Genomic DNA, 19,736 nt, shown 5'->3' with positions numbered 1-19,736 from the left:
TAGGGCTATGTACTACTATGTTGAAAGGGCTGTTGTCGACATAGCGAATAGCGCGTATGAGGGGCATTTGATGGCAGTGATTTTTGAGAAGAGCAAAGATATAAGCCAAGTGATTTAGTACGTTGTTATGTGTGTATTTAATCTATGTATGTGATATGTTGCTTTGTTAATTTGCGTGCGTATGTGAGCAAAGTCATGTAATTGCGGATTGCGCCAGTAAAGTGAAAGTGAAAGCATCAGGCTCGTGAAAGCGGCAAAAGGAAAGTAGAAGTGGATGTGGAAATTAGTTGGAAGCGGATTTCGTATTGTGTTTTGAGTGATTTGTTATTGAGCGGTGATGATTAGCGCAAGAGATAAATGAATGTATGTTGTGTGCACTGTAATGTAGAGTTGCTGCACTTGCGAAGAGACTCAGAGTTGCTTTGTATGCGGACTATGCTGTGGGCATGCGCTACTGCCTGGTTAATTATGATAATTTTCACATTTTGCGAGGGATTCCGGAAATAGTCATGGTAATTTTCACATTTTGCCGGGGATTCCGGAAATAGTCGCTGCATCACGATTGGCTGATTTATGGTGAAAACACACTAAGATATTTGTTTCACGTGGTGATTGTCGAAAGTAGTGCCTATTTGTAATGAGTTCTCTTTCTCTTCTGGATGAAAAGCCATTTCGCGATCGCGCCCATTCCTTTAGTGGTTATCAACTGTTTCCTAAGTGTGTCTGCAACATGTATTTCATTGGCAGCGACGTTGACAGACGAGAGTTTGTGGTGCATTTATTGAGGTGAAGGTTTATCGCTCGCTTGCATTTGGGCGAATGGGATTTTCTTAGAAGCTGCGTGATATACGTTTTTGATTGCATCTTTCGGAATAAGATCGATTGATATTTAAACTGATACTAGCCTTGCACACTCTGATGCAAAGAAAAGGCATGACCATAAACGTCGGCCGTTCATCAGATGCAGTGTCAACGAAGTAATAACTGCGTAAATATACTCTTGACCAGTCTGGCAACCCCAAATCGTAAACTGACCGAAGCCGCATACAGTTTGAGGCTACCTGGCTGGTCACTATTGGGTTTTCTCATTTACCCCTCTGGGTTATGTACTGAACATTTTGTCCTGGGTATCAATCAGTGTATAATCAACGATTTTAATAGCAATCAATGTCGGTTGCTCTTTTAACGTGATATTATGGGCATCTAACAGCGTATAGGTGTCTATCGCAACCGTTGTTTATTTTTGGTGTTTTCACTTCATACACATGTATATTTGTTAATGCAGTATCAACATACTAAAACAACATCCCGGAAAAAGAAAACTAATGCATTTGAATATCATCCGTACTTTGTGAATCTCAATTAAGTTTTAGTGCAGATTCGTTCATACGACACAAAGACACTCTTTTGTTTTACGGTATACACGCTTCTCACCAAGGCGATCCGGCTTCAATCCCAGACTCAGTTGTTGGCATGATGCGAGTGATTTAGTTTCCTAACTATATTGTAAACGTTTGTTTTATAATGCAGAACTGTAGGATAGAATTAAGAACATGATATTGAAGCGATAGATGCGGAATGTTATGTCCGTAACATTTAAAACATAAATAAATAATTTATTTATTAAAAAAAACGTTGAAATAAAATATACAGATGTTTATCTCTATATGCCTATGACCACGCTGATCACGAATTCGTTGGAATTTTTAAGATATCTACAGCCGTTCAAAAGTTATCAATTTTTAAAAAATAAATAAAAAAATACATATGTATCATATAATGAATTTTTTTTTATTTATTTTTTGTTTTCAATAAAACATAAACAGTTTTTAGTGTTGTTTAAAAGTTTGAAAAAAAAAGAAAAACAAATAAAAATAAAAAAGTTATAATCAAAAAATGTTTTGCATTAAGCACCCTTTTCTCACGCAGTCCTATTTACGTGCACAAATGAAATACGCTCGCTCGCTAGTTCGTTCGCTCCATCGAAATCAAACAATAAGATAGTGAAATCTCTATGAATTTGTGTCGCTGAATCCGAATCCGGTGGTAATTTTTCGATATCTCGACTCGTTAAAGAATAATGGAGTTTAAATTGTGCATTTCGATAAGAATGCAGCACCCTTTTAATAGAAGCGTAAAACCCAGTACACCTTACATTCCAGTGAAATAAAACAAAAAGATGGTCCATTCTATGTGATTTTGTCTTCCTGAATCCGATTCCGGTGCTACTTTTCCGATATCTGGACCCCTTAAAGAAGTATTGATGTTTGACTGTTTGGTGGTTAAGTCTAACCATTATATTTAAGCATTTGTTGTATTTTGAACTACGGAAAATAATACATGTCATTACATCTAATCGATGCATTCAAGATTTGAGAGTTATTTATCTCACTAACACGGACGATCATGTTAATAAATGAATGGATGAATAGATAAACAAGACAATGTGAATATAAACAATTGCTAAAGTGATAGTATGGGCATTTTTTCACTGTTGAATTGAGCTGAAAAGAATTAACAGGTCAAAAGAATTAGTTAAAATGTGGTAACTGACCCATTATCTACAACTCATCTTGCTACCAGTTGTTTAAAAAAAAATTGTATTATTTTCTATATTTTACATGACTCAACCAGTCCTCTAAGCCGAAACGATCCGTAAAACAAAATTGTGTCTTTGTGTCGTATGAACGAATCTGCATGAAAACTGCATTTAGACAAAACGAAAGTACTGTTGACATTCAAATGGATTATTTTGCTCTTTCCAGCATATTGTTTTAGTATGTTGATGCTGCATTAACAAATATAAGTGTATATGAAGTGAACACACCAGAAATAAACACAACGGTTGCGATAGACGCCTTCATACCGTTAGATGCCCATAATATCACTTTAAGCTTCCAACACAAAGCACAGGGAGAACCCAGGGACGCATTTCCAGTAGTTTCGATACGTTCATTAATATGCCTTAATGGTGACGAATACATTTTAAATAGATGCATATCAATCACTCATTTAGTCAGTCACTCACTCACTCACTCCTTCACTCAGTCAGTCACTCAATCACAAAGTCACTCACTCAGTCAATCAATCATTTAGTTTCGCGGATCACGATTTTGGTTTCAATTATCGGATACAGTTAGCCCTTAAATAATAGTGTAAGTTTGTTCGCACTTTTGTGTTTGAAAAGTCTTTTCGCTTAGCTCAAGGCAATATTGATTCAACGAGCGAGTGTCTGTAATATTAATACACTGATGTGTGTATTAATTTTAATATTTTCAGACAAAAAACACTGGGTAGAACCGGTAGGATGATCGTATAGTTTCTACAAATAAAGTAAAGATGAAAGATTAACGCAAATTAAATGAGCCTAGCTCTGTGGAAAGGGGGGTTTAATGCATGTGCGAAAAGTGTCGTCCCAGATAAGCGGTCCGAATGACACTTTCCGCCTAAATTAATGTTTGCTAAGAACAGAATTTCTTAAAACGAAAAATATCATAAAAGTGGTAAATGTTGTCCCTGATTAGCCTGTGCGGAATTCACAGGCTAATCTGGGACGACAATTTACGCACATGCATTAAACCCTCTGTTCACAGAGCGGGGCTAAAATATAATTTTGGAATAAAACTAGTCATTGAAGTCTATACTGTAAAACGCATTATTATTCGGGACATGATATGTTTCTGTCATTTTTTGTTTTTGAGTTAAGTTTACAGTATTTGAGTATGGAGATCAATGGGTACAAAGGTAACTTACATGATTTTATGTTGGTATGTTTTAATTGCTCGGAAAATTAAGCGGCTATAAAGTGTGGAATGCCCAATATGTGCTGGTGATGGTGTTTACATCAGAAATTTCTTTCATTAAACCAGGGAGTTTATGGTAAATACCCTTAAGTATTCCTATTCAATCGCAAACATGGATTATAATGAGCCGCACTCTGAGAAAACAGGGCTTAATGCTGTCCGCACAGGCTTATCAGGGACGACACTTCCCGTATAGACGGGATTTTTGTTTACTTCCTTTACGCTTAAAAAAATCCGCCGGAAAGTGTCCACCCTTATTAGCCCGTACGGACTGCACTGGCTATTCTGGAAAGATGCTCTACGCACATTCATTCAGCCCTGTTGTCCCAAATACATATTTATACAAGGATTAAGTCTGACAACAACAAAAAATACAAACACACCCTTTCATCTTGAGACGTATTTAATAACATGTGTATAGCCATATTTACTATTATAGTACATATTCCTAATAATCATCTAGTATACAAACACAAGAAATAACTTAGCGCAACATTTGTGATGTACATAACATTAAATGTAATGAGACAACACTGTCGGATATGGGTCAAAAAGGGCCAGCATCAGTAATTATAATACATGTATAATACTTTGCAGAAAACATACAATAACAAAGAAGCTTTAAATAGTGATGGGAGCAATACATATAAATTGGAGCTCTAAACAGACATTAGGGCTCTGAAAACACAAGTGAGCTCTAAATAGAAATGGGAGCTCAAAATAGTTATTGGAGCTCTAAATGGAAATGAGAGCTATACACAGAAATGGGATGGAGGGCTTTTGTCAGAACAGCTAAATACGAGGTTTTGCCCATTCTCTTTGCCAGCAAAATTTCAGTCTCTGTCGAACAATTTTAAGACGCGGTTAATTGGCTTTCATGCGTTGTCTGTGTTTCAAGACCCACTCAGCTTTGGGGTTGACCTTGTACAGAGCCAACATTTTCGTGTTGTCGGGCAGGCAGCGTTCACCAATGTTTCCCCCAACCTCATAGAGATATGTGTCAACATCAGCCGCAATAAACTTCTTATCCTTACTGGAGGATTTCCTGAAATTACACAACAAACTATGGTCTTTTTTTGGTGAAATTTGAGGCCAAAATTCGGCATCATTTCTAACCCTTAATGTTCATATTTTTCTGAAATGACTACCTAAATTTACAAATTAAAGGTTTAAACAAAAATTATAAACAAATATTCATATCTTTTTTTATAATAAATTGCAACATTTAGTTATTTTCCTAGTTTAGCTATAACAGTTTAACATAGTAAATGCAATATTTGAAAACAAAACTATTCTTCATTTGAAGGTATTTGTATGCACAAAAAAAAAACAATATCAATTTCCCAGTTTTAAACGCAATAACGTTGTCCTTTCCAATCCAAAGGTCCCCAGTATTAACGCGTGTTTGGGAGGAAAATGTATTTGACTTAACTACAAATTCAAATTTAAACTTGGAGATAACTGTTTTTTATTTTTTAAATAAAACCAAATTCACTACTACCCGACAACGTTTATTGTGTTTATTTTTTTAGATTGCAATTGATTAATTCTAAATATCTCAACAACTCATCTGACTGCCCATGAATCATGACACTTGGCAGCAGACATCAGTACAGTGTTTATCAATGCCGTTATACCGTGGCGCGGCGCCAAGCCATTTCTTGTAGCGCCACACTACCCCCTTTCAAAGCAATTTAGCGCCACACTGCCCTTTCCAAAGGCCGCCCTGCCCTTTCTTGAGCATCCGCTGTTTTCCATCCTCTATTGGTACAGTATGCTGGATCACAATGTGCCCATATTGATAACATCTTAATTGCTGAATATTTTTATATTGACAACGTGTTATAAAGACTGACAGCGCCTTATACTGGTTGACAACGTGTTATAGCGACTGACAGCGCCTTATACTGGTTGACAACGTATTATAGCGACTGACAGCGCCTTATACTGGTTGACAACGTGTAATAGCGACTGTCAGCGCCTTATACTGGTTGACAACGTGTTTTAAAGACTGACAGCGCCTTATACTGGTTGACAACTTGTTATAGCGACTGACAGCGCCATATACTGGTTGAAAACGTGTTATAGCGACTGACAGCGCCTTATACTGGTTGACAACGTGTTATAGTGACTGACTGCGCCTTATATATATATATATATAATAAGATAATTCTGACGGAAATTAACCCATTTATGCCTAGCGTCTAGAAAAAAGTCCTTGGCAAACAGCGTAGACCCAGATGAGATGCCGCATGATGCGGCAGGACCAGGAGGTCATGGGTCCGATCCCCACTGTGATAGCGATCTTGAGATCTCCCCAAAATACACTATGTTCTATTTCTACCCAAGAAAAGAAAAGGACTCGATAGCGTTACGATAAGTCTTAGGCTTGCAATGCAACTGAGCTAAAATAAATAGGTTTAAACTAAACTAACTGTGTACTAATGTTTCTAATGACTATTCACCTGGCTGAGAAACATTCACCGGTGACGTCACATTTCTGATCTCATACACGGTGGTGGATGGTGACGTCACAGAGCGCGCCGTATCTGGGTCTGTAGTTGTAAACTTCCCGAGTAACGTCTGCGTGACAGTGGCGTCAGATACGTTGGGGAACTTCAGGGGATCCCGGATACAAAGGTCGGCGGCTGCCAAAACAGAAGGACAATCAAAATAATCCCTTTAAAAGCCAGGCGTCATTTTTATTTTTTTTGGTTACCATAACCTTATGTATTTGAACATCTATTATTTGGGCACTTTTAAGGTGCCGTGATGACTTTCGGTTTACATTTGGTTTCGGAGTAACCACATGAGCGGGAACATTTATTGTTAAGGGAACATTTGAAGGGATGATCTTTTTGGTTATCATTTTGTTCCAGTATAACAACATTAATTTGAACATCCATTTTTGAAGGCACATTGGTCGGGATGACTGTTTGGTTTCCTTTGGTTTCGGTGTAACGACATTTATTTGAACATCTATTGTTGAAAACTTACATACCGGTTTATTTGTTAGGTTTTCGGTAAATTAGGTAAATTTGCCCACGTGAGACAACTTACCGTATCGATCACTGGTTGTGTGAACGTCGCAGTGACGTTATTGTCGCCATCTGAGCAGTCGACGTTGATGACGTAAGGTCCGTTCGCTGCTCTTAGCGTAACCCCCATCCTTACGTTAACTGTAAATCCTGAAAACGTTCAAGCAATGAATTATATGACCTTCAATCTGGGATAAAGGGGCTTAATGCATGTGCGTAAAGTGTCGTCCTATGTAAGCATGTGCAGTAAAAACAAGCTAATCAAGGACGATAGGGATAACGGGACATAAAGTGTCGTCCTATATTAGCCTGTGAAGTCCGAACAAGCTAATCAGGGACGATACGTTCCGCTATTTTTTGCGTTTATCTTGTGAGGAAAGTCTCTTATTGGTAAACAAAGTTTAGGCGAAAAGTGCCTTTCCTGATTACCCTGTGCTAATTAACATGGGCAAATCTGGGACAACACTTTTCCAACATGCATTTAACCCCGTTTTCCGATCGCGCGACCATACCCAGTGTTAAAAATGTTTTTATCTGAAAAAATGCGTTATATGATCCTACCTCACCGACGATTAACAACATTCAAATGAAACATTACATAACATTGTTATTATAAGCAAGAAGACTTCTCGACGTTCGCACGTATTTATACTAAATAGTGGGGATTTTTAACCGATGTCCGTGCTTTAAACTCACTTATTTCATCCATGTTCTTATTCTTTGCCCTCTTTTGGCAACTTGCTCGATAAATGTTCGTTATCAGCGCTGATGCAGGAATCCAATTAATTTTGTGGTGCTTCTTCAAATAATTTGTTTAAACAATTTTTCTTGAGATGTTCAACTTGTGCATAAAAGACAATTTTGATGCTGCTTATGGCAATGTGAAATACATCAGAATTAATGGATTTAATAAGCCTGTGTTCTTTTCCAAAAATTGATTTGTAACGCATTCATGTACACGCTTACGCTGCACGCAACGTGAAATTTAGGCACCGATTTTAGACGTATTCAATGATGTGTTTTTTAATCTTAAGCTATCGGAATAAAATGCTGGATAAAAAACTTTCTTGTATGCACAAAAGATTTGTGCAAATGTATCTCAATAACTTAAATATTTGCAAAATAAAGTTCTTAACGTTTTGTTTACATTCTGTCCAGCTCGTGTGTAAAGCCCTGTGAAACCCGCGTCGATCCTGCATCGTGTATAACGTTGATATCACCATAACGGTATGATAAAAGGCACATCTGTGATTGCATACAGTAGAAAATAATGTCTCCGCGTTATCTGACTTAGCCAATTAAAAAATAAGTATTATATACGAGGTCATATAAAACTTAAACTGATGTGACCTTACAACGCATTTATCTGTGACTCCATCGAGTCTTTTCTGTGAAAACTAGGCTAAATGTATGGTCGTAAAGTGTTGTCCCAGATTATCATGTGCAGTCTACACAGGCTAATCAGGGACGACAATATCCGCTTAAGCTGGATTTGTAGAATCGACTTCATAAAAGCGAAAACAACATATAAAAGCGAAAAGTGTCGTCACCTTTTTGCCTGTGTCCGCTCAGAGACTTAGCCTGTGTCCGCTCAGAGACCACTTTTAAAGCACATGCATTAGGCCCAGTTTTCCCAGAACGAGGATTAAATTGGTATTGATTTTTCCAGTTTATTACTTGGTGCCACGCCGGCGACCACTTCAAAAAGGGCGTTTTCCGGCGCTCTTGCAGAGCACGAAACGGTGTCATCGCTATCGGTGACGCTGAATGTGTGAAGGGTTTCGGTGGCGTGTTTGAGACCGTCGAAAATGTTAGATCCGGTAGCAGGCAGTGCAGTGAAAACCGGCGGCTGAAGTCAAATAATATAATCATTACACGGGATATTACGTCATCACTATCGAAGATTTTCTGTTACTAGTTACCATTTGGCATGGATATTCACTGAATTTCTAGCTAGAACAAAGTCAAGTCAATACTTTTTATCAATAATCGAAGACCACACGTCCAAAACAGTGCTGTCTGCACCGGCTAATATGGGACGACACTTTAAAAGTCCCACGCATCAAACCCGGTCTTCTCAGAAATAGGCTCGTATCTTTCAACAAAACGTTGTTAAACCCTCAAGCCAACAACATTGGCTCAAGCCAAAAAATGAATGTTTCTCTCGATAGCAAATATATATGTCAAACATTATAGACTCGGAATAAGTTGTTGCTGCCGGCATAGCTACGCGCAATTTGCGTTTTTGGGTTCAAGCGACAAACACTCAAAACGAAGTGTCACTGTTTATATGAATTGCATCAGTTCTTGAGAATGTATTTTTAAAAATCAGGATTGGTCGTTTTTGAAAGAGCATACACAATATACAAACAGTATAACGCTCCTCAAGCAATTCATTAGGATTTCCATATCCTTTAACCCATTTATGTCTAGCGTCTAGTAAAAAGACCTTGGTAAAAAGCGTAGACCGAGATGAGACGCCGAATGATGCGGCGTCTCATCAGGGTCTGCGCTGTTTGCTTAAATTAATTTCTGTAAAAAATATTCTAACTATAGTTATAAATATACTGTACATCCCTAATTTTGGAAAGAACTTGATCCCATCTAGAAGGATGGGAGAGTCCACTAGGCATACATGGGTTAAAAACGTGAACGCAACTTACCGAGTCGACGATGTTGACGTTAAACGTCCCCGTGATGTCATTGACAACGTTTCCGTCTGTGCACTTGATTGTTAGCGGCAGCGGAACAGCCTAGTCATTGAAGTCGATAGACGCCTGGGTAACGGCGTTTCTGATCCACACTTCGAACTCTGTAATAAAATGGAACTAGATTTCAGCCCTCACAATTCATATTTCAAAGCGGAAAATCTCGTCTCTGATGAGCGTACGCGGACTGCACAGGCTATTCTGAGACAACTCTGTACGTACATGCATTAAGCCCCGTTTTCCAAGAACGAGGCTCGTATGTGTTACGTTTACTAAGACGTGTTAAATACTGACATATAAAAATAAGTTAAATACCTACAGCAACAGTTCAAATATTTATATGAACCGCCCTCTGTGAAAATGGGGGTTTAGGCATGTGCGTAGAGTGTCGTCCCAGATCATCCTGCGCGGTCCTGTACAGGCTCATCAGGGACGAAATTTTTCGCCTTAACAGGACAATTTGCCAAGAAGAGACTTTCTTCAAACTAAAAATATCATAAAAGCGAAAAGAGTCGTTCCTGATACATACTGCACAGGCTAATATGGGATGACACTTAACGCACATGCATTAAACCCCTTTCTCACAGAGCGCGGCTCATTTATTTTTGACTAAATTGTTACCCGGTTTCTAGGGATCGGTCGGTGACGCAATTTTTCTGATCTCATAGACTGTTGTCACAGGTGACGTCACAGAACATGTCGTATCCGGGTCCGTAGTTGTGAACTTCCCCAATGGCGTCGCACACCCACCGAACCAGCTTTAAATTCCTGTGGTTAGAAAACAAAAAAATAAGATGCTAGATCTTTAAGCTAGGAACATGTAACTCGTTTTACGATTGATTTTTTTGGATGCACTACTTAATTATTGCAACAATTATAATATCAGAAAACAGATTGGTTCCTGATAAGCGTCATATCAATCGGACGTAAAGTAAAAAATGTGACGTCATTGTATAATATCATAAGGACTATTCCTAAAAAGGGTTTTTAATGCATGTGCGTAGAGTGTCGTTCCAGATTAGCCTGTGCAGTCGGCACAGGCTAATCTGGGACGATCCTTTCCGCTTGTATGGTATTTTTAGTTTCAAGGAATGGGCTCATTAAGGTCATTTGATTCGAAAACCTGGAAAGACGGATTATTTGTGTTGTTATTATAAAAATAAAATTCATTATGAAATATATATCTTCCGCCCGGACAAGTTGTATTATGCCAAGCTGTATTCTGAAGAAACATACCCGGCTTTTGAGGATCTGCCGGTGACATCAAGGGTCTGATCTCATACACTGACGTCACCGGTGACATAATACTGCATATCGTGTCGGGGTCGGTAACGGTGAATACACCAAGTGACGTCGCGATGACGGTCGAGTCGGAAATAGACGGAGATGTTCCGGGAATTCCCGAAACGAACGTCGGAGGCTGAATAGTAAATACACTCATTTATTATTATTATTATTATTATTATAATAATTATTATTATCATTATTATTATCATCATCATCATCATTATCATCATCATTATCATCATAGTCATCATCATAATCATAATCATCGTCATCATCATCATCATCATCATCATCACCATCATTTTTATCATTATCATTATCTTTATCATCATCATCATCATCCATTTGGTTTTTTTACCATTTTTTGCAGTCAATTTGACAAAACGAGTCGCGACCAACAATTGTTACTATACATTTATCTTAAGAAAGAAGAAAATCTATATTAAAATATCATAAGACATTAATTAATTACCGGCTTAAATGGATTTTAGAAGAGACGCACTGTAAACAAAAAATTCCTTTAAAGTGGATAAGATCGTCCTGATTATCCCGTTCAGACTGCAAAGGCTTAACTGGAACGAACATGCATAAAGCCACGTTTTCCAAGAGGCTTATTCGTGTTTGTTTTTAATGTGATAACACATTTTATAAATGCGCAACATTTTGTTTGCTCAAAATAATTAATGCTATGAAAACTATGAAAAATCACACATTTTGAAAATATCACAATATCAAGAAGAAGTCACAGATGTGGATAAGCTATATTTTGTGTGAGCATTATAATCTTGCGTAACATACTGTAAGATCATTTGTTGTTATTTTCGTTGATCATCCGCGAATCAAATAGAAATAGAAAAATAGAAAAAATGATCGAGGCATTTTTGTCTTTCTCTTATCCAAAATCAGAAATCAACGAATTTAAATGTCAACGAGCAATTCATTTTTTTAAACCACGAAATTTCATTGTTACGAATATAACGATTTTATAGTACCTTATCAAGTGAAGCAACTGTGAAAGTAAGTATTAAGTAGTAAAAAACAAACACGAAATTTCCACTCTGGATCAGCAGACGATTTATTGCTTAAATCTGCCTATCTTACGGAGGAGCCCGGAGAAAGCCGATGTATCTCGATTGCGAAATATCTTGCCGTCGAATTAACACAATTCACAATACCTCGTCAAGTAAGGGAACAGTGAACGTTTCGGTAATGGTATTCGCGGGCGATCTGTCGTCAACGCACTGGACGTTTACGAGGAGAGTGATGATGCTGCGTACAACGTCACGCTGGCTTTGACCCAAGATCGCAAAAATGTCGGCGCCGTGCCGGGAACCAGGTTGAAGAAGCTGTCCATCGGCGCCTGCAGGATAAGTAGAGGTTATTTGTGTGCAGTCCGCGCAGGCACAGCAGGGACGACACTTTCCGCCTAAACTTGACTTTTGCTTAGAAGAGACTTTCTTTAAATGAAAAAATATTATAACAGCGGAAAGTGTCGTCCCTGATTAGTCCATTTTATTTTACGAGTGATAAGATGAATTGAGACTCGTTCTGGGAAAACTAGACGTAAAGCATTTGCGTAAATTGTCGTCCCAGATTTGCATGTGCAGGTCGAACAACAGTTTCATCTTTTATGGATTTGCTCGTTTAAGTGAAGTCTCTTCTAAAGAAAAATACGGTCTCGGTTCAAAGTGTCGTACCTGATAAGCCTGTGCGAACTGCATCCGCTAATCAAGTACCACGCTTTACTTACATGAGTTAAGCCTGGTTTTCCGGGCGACTTAATTGTAATTTGCATTTAGGACTGCGCCACTCGTGAAATACTGGTTTATATTTTTGCGAGCATGAGGTGATAAAAAATCGATTATATACGAAAACTTACAAGTTTATAATTTGTGTTATGCTTTTCAAACGCTTGTTTACACTTAAAAGAGTTTAATCCCTCTATTTTGTTTCACAGGTAGTACATATGTCAAGTATAAATAGAAATAGCTGTTTGTAATACAAGTAAAGTGTGTATCGAAAACAGCTACCCGGGGTAACTGAAATTTAAACAAACGGCTATAGACATGGAAAGACAGGGATGTCCAAACTTTTAACAAAACAGAAAAGGTTTGGAAGTACCGGGTATTACTGAATATTTTAACAAAACGTTAAGCAAAACGGAAATAGACGGAAAAGTAACGGCAATTTCCAAAACAAAACTTTGAACAAAACAAAACAAGCCTTAAAACAAAATTGTAAACAACATGGTCCATTGGACATAGAAGATTAGTACCTGGAATTCCCGAAACAACAATGTATATTTTTTATTGATCAGTTCTACTAGTTACTATCCTATATCGAGCGAAAGATAACACTTTGGTCGTTAGCGTCATATAAAACTTTAAACAAAACGGAAATAGACGGAGAAGTACCGGGAATTCCCGAAACAGCCCGAAGTTACTTACCTGTATCTAGCAAATGATCACACTTTGGTCATTGGTGTCATATTAAAACTTTAAACAAAACGGTAAAAGACGAAGAAGTACCGGGAATTCCCGAAACAGCCCGAAGTTACTAACCTGTATCAAGCACGTGCTAATACTCTGGTCGTTGGCGTCCGTGACGCTGAACGTGCAAAGTAACGTCGCCGTCTGAAAGCCGTCGTTACGTGCCGGCGACAACGTAGCCGGAAGTCCGGAGAAAACGGGTTTCTGAAGCAGTGTGTAAATTAAATGAGGTTTTTTCATAAATCTGGAAACATGATTATCTGCTTGAAGCCATAACGACCACAGAAGACTACTATACAAGTGAAAAATGATGTTCGAAAAATATTCATATCCCCGACATACAGCCAATGCATCAGTATGTAAATTTTGTTTTTCAATATCTAAAGCCTTAGTGATCTTTGATTTCTTCATGTTCAAATCGACAGGCGTATCCCAACTCCATATTGACAGCGAACTAATATATACGACATATCGTATGTAAAACAAGAAATATCTTTAAAAAAGATATACGGCGTTGATTGTGGTTGGAGTTTATGGAAGGTAAAGATTAAAATGAATGAGATCAAGGATAGCTAATATCTTTTTCTGTTCAGTTTTTAGCTGCATCAAACGCAGTACGGGATGTTACGCGGAGTTTTCGCGGCTTATTTTACATTATTACATATTGCTGGTCATAAACCTATAGATACAAAACAGAAAACCAAAGTCAACCGGCCACACGCGAAGTCTCCGTACATATTTTTAATATGTATACGCGCGTTCTTCGAACAAACCTGTTTGAGTGGTTTATCGGGCATTGCTACGTGTATTTGATTCGATTATTAACAGTATCGAGAATCATCGCGCTCATACTTAATACATTAGTCAATATGCTGCAATAATACATTAGTAAATATGATGGAATAATTCTTGTTAATTAATTAAAAATAATATTTATCATGGTATTGTTGAAAACACATTAAGAATATATTATTGACATGCCATAAAATAATATCGCTGGATATCTTCATTTCACATCTTTCTGGTGGTAAAGAAAATTCCAGTTCACCTAGTTCACGCTATAGCGTCTTTATTATATAACTATTATGTTACTGACCGCGAACTCTGAACAGCACATAAGGTCTGACCTGTATATAAACTCTGACATTCAAACACACTAACCGCGAACTGACCCCTTATACCTCGCGGGTTGAAATGCAATGCATTAAAGTGAGGCATCGCTTCCACTGCTCTTTATACATTTACATATAACATGTTGACAGGAATATGAAAGCCATTACTAAATATGAGAGCATTGCCTTTAAGTACACAACGTTCTCGCGCTGAAAATTCTCTGAAATAAAAGGTGCACGCACAAACTCTTTTGATGTCGAGATTGAGTGTAAAACTGTTCTATCTATTAAGCCTTTTTATTAAAGATAAAACTGTTTCATGCTGAACACGCAGTAAAACAGTGTTACAAAGACGCGGACATGTTTCCAATGTTCTAGTGGTATTATCAAATCAGCCAATGCAGTCAATGAAGTGTATTCATCTGTACTTGGCCGCGGGAAGTTTTATTTGAATTCTATTGGACGCTAACAAAGGTCAGGCTAAGGTGAAAAGCTGGCGTATACAGCTAACGCCGAAAAAACACGCATGTCCAGTTAATTAACCTCAACATTTTTGGCCACTTCCTTTCTTTAAGAATAACCAACACACTTGTTTGGGATATCTTTAGTCGAAGCGTTATCTATATATCTTGCAGAAATTAACTGAGTTTACATGTTACAGATGTTGCCCGTGTGCCGGGACCTTGAACTAAGATTATCCGAGATCAAAGCATTCTTTAGCTCTGCTGCTATTACGAATTTCATCTTACAAGCACTATGACTTTGACATGTGACCTTTTGACCAGAAAGTAAAAGGCGTCGTCTGCTCTTTCCAAGTAGCCAGCATACCAATTCAGATGGTCGTAAGTCAAAACGGTCTCTTAATAACGAAGGGAAACGAAAATGCCGATCTACACAGTCTGGTTCAGGGGACGATTTGTTGCATAATCAATCTTACGAAGAATTCCGGAAATAGTCGATGTATCACGATTGTTGAGATCTATCTTACGAAGGTTGACGGAGATAATTGATGCATCACGATTGCGACCGACCGACGTATAGGTTCAAAGAAATATATTCCCACTTTTCAAGCGATGGAATACCAAAACCAACGGAATGAGTGCTATAATGTATATTGGGAAAAGTTACGCCAATGCAGACATATGTATTGTCAATAGTTTTATACGTTAATCGTTCACCTCGACTTCAGCGAACAGTATTTGCCTAACAATAAACGTTTTGACTTATTCGAAAAACACGTTTTAACAAATACTTAAATCGTTTTAAGATATTGATTTTTACTATGCTTACGTCATCGGCTAAGTTGATGGTCCTTGATGACGTCACAGGGTTGATAGCGTCAGTACACGTGACGGTGATCGTGTAACTCGTAGCAGAGTCGTAATCAAGCGTGGCAATCGTCATGCCGTCGAACCCTGTCAAAAAAAGCACCTTACCATGATGGCTTAGTCAAAGGTGTCACCGATATTTAAACCATTTTACCATCTTTGAACACTCGCATTAACGAAAATTCCTCCTCCTCCTCCTCCTCATCACCATCATCATCATCATTATCATCATCATCATCATCATCATCATCATCATCATCATCATCATCATCATCATCATCATCAGCATCAGCATCAGCATCATCATCATCATCATCATCATCATCATCATCATCATCATCATCATCATCATCATCATCATCATCATCATCATCATCATCATCATCATCATCATCATCATCATCATCATCACCACCACCATCATCATCATCATCATCATCATCATCATCATCATCATCATCATCATCATCACCATAACATCATCATCATAAGCAGCAGCAGTATCCTGATCATTATATTCCTACTCTTCATCAACAACACCACTATTACAATCATCATCATCATATAAATGACTGCAAAACTATCACAATAATCATCATCATCATTTAAATTACGTCACTCTACGTACGTATTACCGTCAACAAACTTACGCAACGACGTCTACACATTCACGAAATGACGTCACCAAACCTACGTTGCGCTCCGGTAGCGGTATCCAACTTATTGATGCCAAACTTTGCGCTCTCCTGCGCGTTGATGGAACAGGAAATGGCGTCATCCTGGTCGGTGACGGTGAACTGGTGAACAGAAGTTCCCACTGGCGATAGGTCTCCCAGCGGACCGGAAGTACCGGCAAAATTGGTTAGAACGGGGACCTTTAATGAACATAAACTTTTATTTCAATTTGAAAGTAAAGCAAATACCATTTATTAAGAATCATGTTTTGATTTAGAAAGATACAAAACTTGTGAAATATATCCCATGATATAGATATATTATATGTAAGTCTAAGCCATAACAAAACGGATTAAGAAGCATATATCTATGTCCATAGTGTGTTCGCTCAGTTATATCGATTATTCTTTTATTTTGGGAATTACCGACACAAGTTTGGAAAATCGTCAAATATATGAACATGTTTTTTCAATGTTGTCCAAAAAATATCAGGCCATGTTATCTAAAAGCAAACGCTTTTCTTCAGTCTGCTGGGTTTTTTACAACGGGAACTAAAATACACAACTTCTATGCCTGGAATCGAACGTCGCCTGTATCTTGCAATCCTCACGCTGCCTCCCCCCACCCCACCCCGATGCCCGCAACGCTTTGGCGATCCACAGTTTGAAATACTTCATATATCTGTCATTGCCTTGACTTAATGCAACCGTCCATAGCTTAGGACGCAGCTTTCCGGATACATCAACGGACCGACATAACGAGCTACTCCGAAACACTGCGTCCATGCGGTCTTCCGATTGCGGTGCTAATGTAGGAGAGAATACCGGTGAATTCGATAAAGAAATGAGCCGCGCTGGGGTAAAACGGGGCTTAATGCATGTGCGTTAAGTGTCGTACCAGATTTATCTGTCTAGTCTGCAGAGGCTGATCTGGGACGACACTTTCCGCTTTAACAGGGTTTGTTGATAGCAGGAGACTTTTTAAAAAGAAAAATGCCGTACAAGCGGACTGCAGAGGCTAATCTCAGACGACACTTTACGAACTTGCATAAGCCCCGTTTTCCCAGAGCTCGGCTTAAATCTACACATACCGCGTCCGAAATGTCCACCTTGTAACTGCTGGTGATTTGGTCCGTCCCGTCACTGCACGTGATCGTCATGGATTCTTCAGCGGTGACGTCATTTCAATAAAAAAAAATCAAATAAGTATGCATGTATTTTTTTTACAAATAATTTTTGAAAAAATGTTTTTAATTTTTTTTTTTAAATAGTAAGCCTTAATTTTTAAATAATAATAATAATAATAACACACTAAAGTATCAATATGAAATATCCAAAGAGTTTGTTTATTGTTGGTCAGAGGACTAGTTTATAACAATTATGAGCCTTGTTTTCAAAAAATAGAAATAAAGTTCTGTTCGTTAAATATAACTGTTTAATGTGTTTGTTTCAATCGAGTGGCTTGTGTGATGACAATAGCGCAAGCTATGAGACTGAAACAAACACTTGTAACTAACAATTGACTTGCGGAATATTAATTTTATTATATACAACTTTGAATCATTTAAGTTAAAAAAAATGAGTTTAAGCGTTCATAATTAACCAAGAATGCTCTTATAATTTTCTGACTTCAAAATGACGTCATTAAAAGTAGTCTGGCTAGTATGGTAATACGGAAATGGAAACTAGCGAGTAGCATAATTATACGGGAGTTATTTCTGTGCAGTTGTATTTTACCGATTGATACAACTTTTTTTGTTGGGGGGGGGGGGGGGGGGGGGGGGAACATAAAATCCCACAGGCTAATTAGGGACGACGCTTTCCGCCTTTATGGAAAGTTTCGTTTTAAGGCATTTTCGAAACGAAACTCCGGTGTAAGTTATTTATATTTGTAAATAATACGAACCTGATCCAACCGTTTTGATTTCAAACTTGGTGTTATCGACTGTGCACGTTATTGGAATCGTGTCCGTGACGTCAAAAGTGTAGAGAGAACTAGCCGTAGTCGTTACGTCACTGATCGGGGTCGGGTGAATGGTTTGAAGAGAAACCGGAACAAAGACCGGGACCTAGAGAGGAGAGGTCAATTAACCAATTTATGCCTAGTGGACTCTCCCATCCTTCTAAATTAGATCAATTTATTTCCAAAATTAGGGATGTCTAGTATATTTATTTCTATATTTAGAATATTTCTTAAAGATATTCCTTTAAGCGAAAAGCGCAGACCCTGGTGAGACACCAAGGCCATTTTCTAGACGCTAGGCATAAATGGGTTCATTCAGAAAAAAATCGCTCGGTAAGTGGATCTATGATATATACTACACCACAAACGATATTTTATATAATCTTTAAATTGCTTTATATCTAGAATTCTTATGAAGCTTACAAAATGCTAGGTAGAAGATATCTGATACTTATAAAATCTTATGGGCAGTAAATTAAATAAATATATTTATATGAGTATAGTCAATTTTCTAAGTAAAGAATCGTTAACATTTGCCAAACATCCAAATACTTACATTGCGTGTACCTGTACTCATAATATGAAATCTTTGAATCGTAATAAATTTTGAATTCATGGATTTTAATTTGATCCAAAATATGTGTTTTATGTTTTCTTGTGGTTTATAGAAAAACATAGGTAATTTAAAACTGGTTATTACTAATTTCAAACAGAAAAAGATATATTGAGACAATGAGTGAATTCTTTCACTGTTTTTACGATAAAAATGACAGATGTATTGTTCCCACGAAAGTTTAAACCTGTTAAAATGTTAAACAACTGTTATAGCGAATTAAATAAGAAGACAATACATTATTTTCATTCACTTGTGATGACAACAAAAATATATTCACTCACTCAAATATATTTTAATTAAAAAGGTTCGACTGGAGATTTTTCTAAATTATCACGTCATGACGTCTAAACTATGTCATTTCACAGAACAACAGTGAACATGAGCGAAAGTGTTTACTTTCTTCAAAAAGTAGATTCTCGGTTTTAACTCAAATTAATATAAATTAACGAGTCAAATTGTTACGACGTAACGCTTTCTTTAACGACACCCTGTCCTTGATGTCACGTTGTGCATGACGTCACGCGATTCCTGACAGATCGTTGAGTACTTAACACTTACGGTATTCGTGACGGTGACTGTTATCGTTCCGGTGGCGGTGTCGCCGCAGCGGTCGGTGGCGGTGATAGTCAGGGGATAAATTCAGGCGCTCAAGGAGGCGCCGCTGCGAATATCATCTTAAATATGAATTTGAAATGATATATTGTTAAAGGATAAGGTA

The 19,736-nt window shown here is 37.7% G+C and overlaps 1 long non-coding RNA gene across 8 annotated transcripts; it reads right to left on the bottom strand.

The window, feature by feature from the left end:
- Positions 1–4,420: 4,420 nt before the first annotated feature.
- On the bottom strand, positions 4,421–17,602 carry LOC127833842 (uncharacterized). 8 transcript variants are annotated; one of them, XR_008027625.1, is made up of 11 exons: positions 17,531–17,602; positions 15,728–15,852; positions 13,398–13,529; positions 12,012–12,196; positions 10,786–10,969; positions 10,171–10,317; positions 9,505–9,653; positions 8,519–8,690; positions 6,864–6,991; positions 6,269–6,451; positions 4,421–4,848 (listed from the first exon to the last, which is right to left on the bottom strand). It is a non-coding gene; the product is annotated as an uncharacterized LOC127833842 (long non-coding RNA). The 8 variants fall into 8 exon arrangements; XR_008027624.1 differs by lacking the exon at positions 8,519–8,690 and having other exon boundaries at positions 4,424–4,848; positions 17,531–17,596; XR_008027631.1 differs by lacking the exons at positions 4,421–4,848; positions 8,519–8,690 and adding an exon at positions 4,872–5,580 and having other exon boundaries at positions 17,531–17,599.
- Positions 17,603–19,736: the final 2,134 nt, after the last annotated feature.

Source organism: Dreissena polymorpha, chromosome 6 (genome assembly GCF_020536995.1).
Source record: "Dreissena polymorpha isolate Duluth1 chromosome 6, UMN_Dpol_1.0, whole genome shotgun sequence".
Classification (NCBI taxonomy): domain Eukaryota; kingdom Metazoa; phylum Mollusca; class Bivalvia; order Myida; family Dreissenidae; genus Dreissena; species Dreissena polymorpha.
Note: the sequence above shows the minus strand (reverse complement) of the source record. Positions and strands in the feature narration are given on the sequence as shown.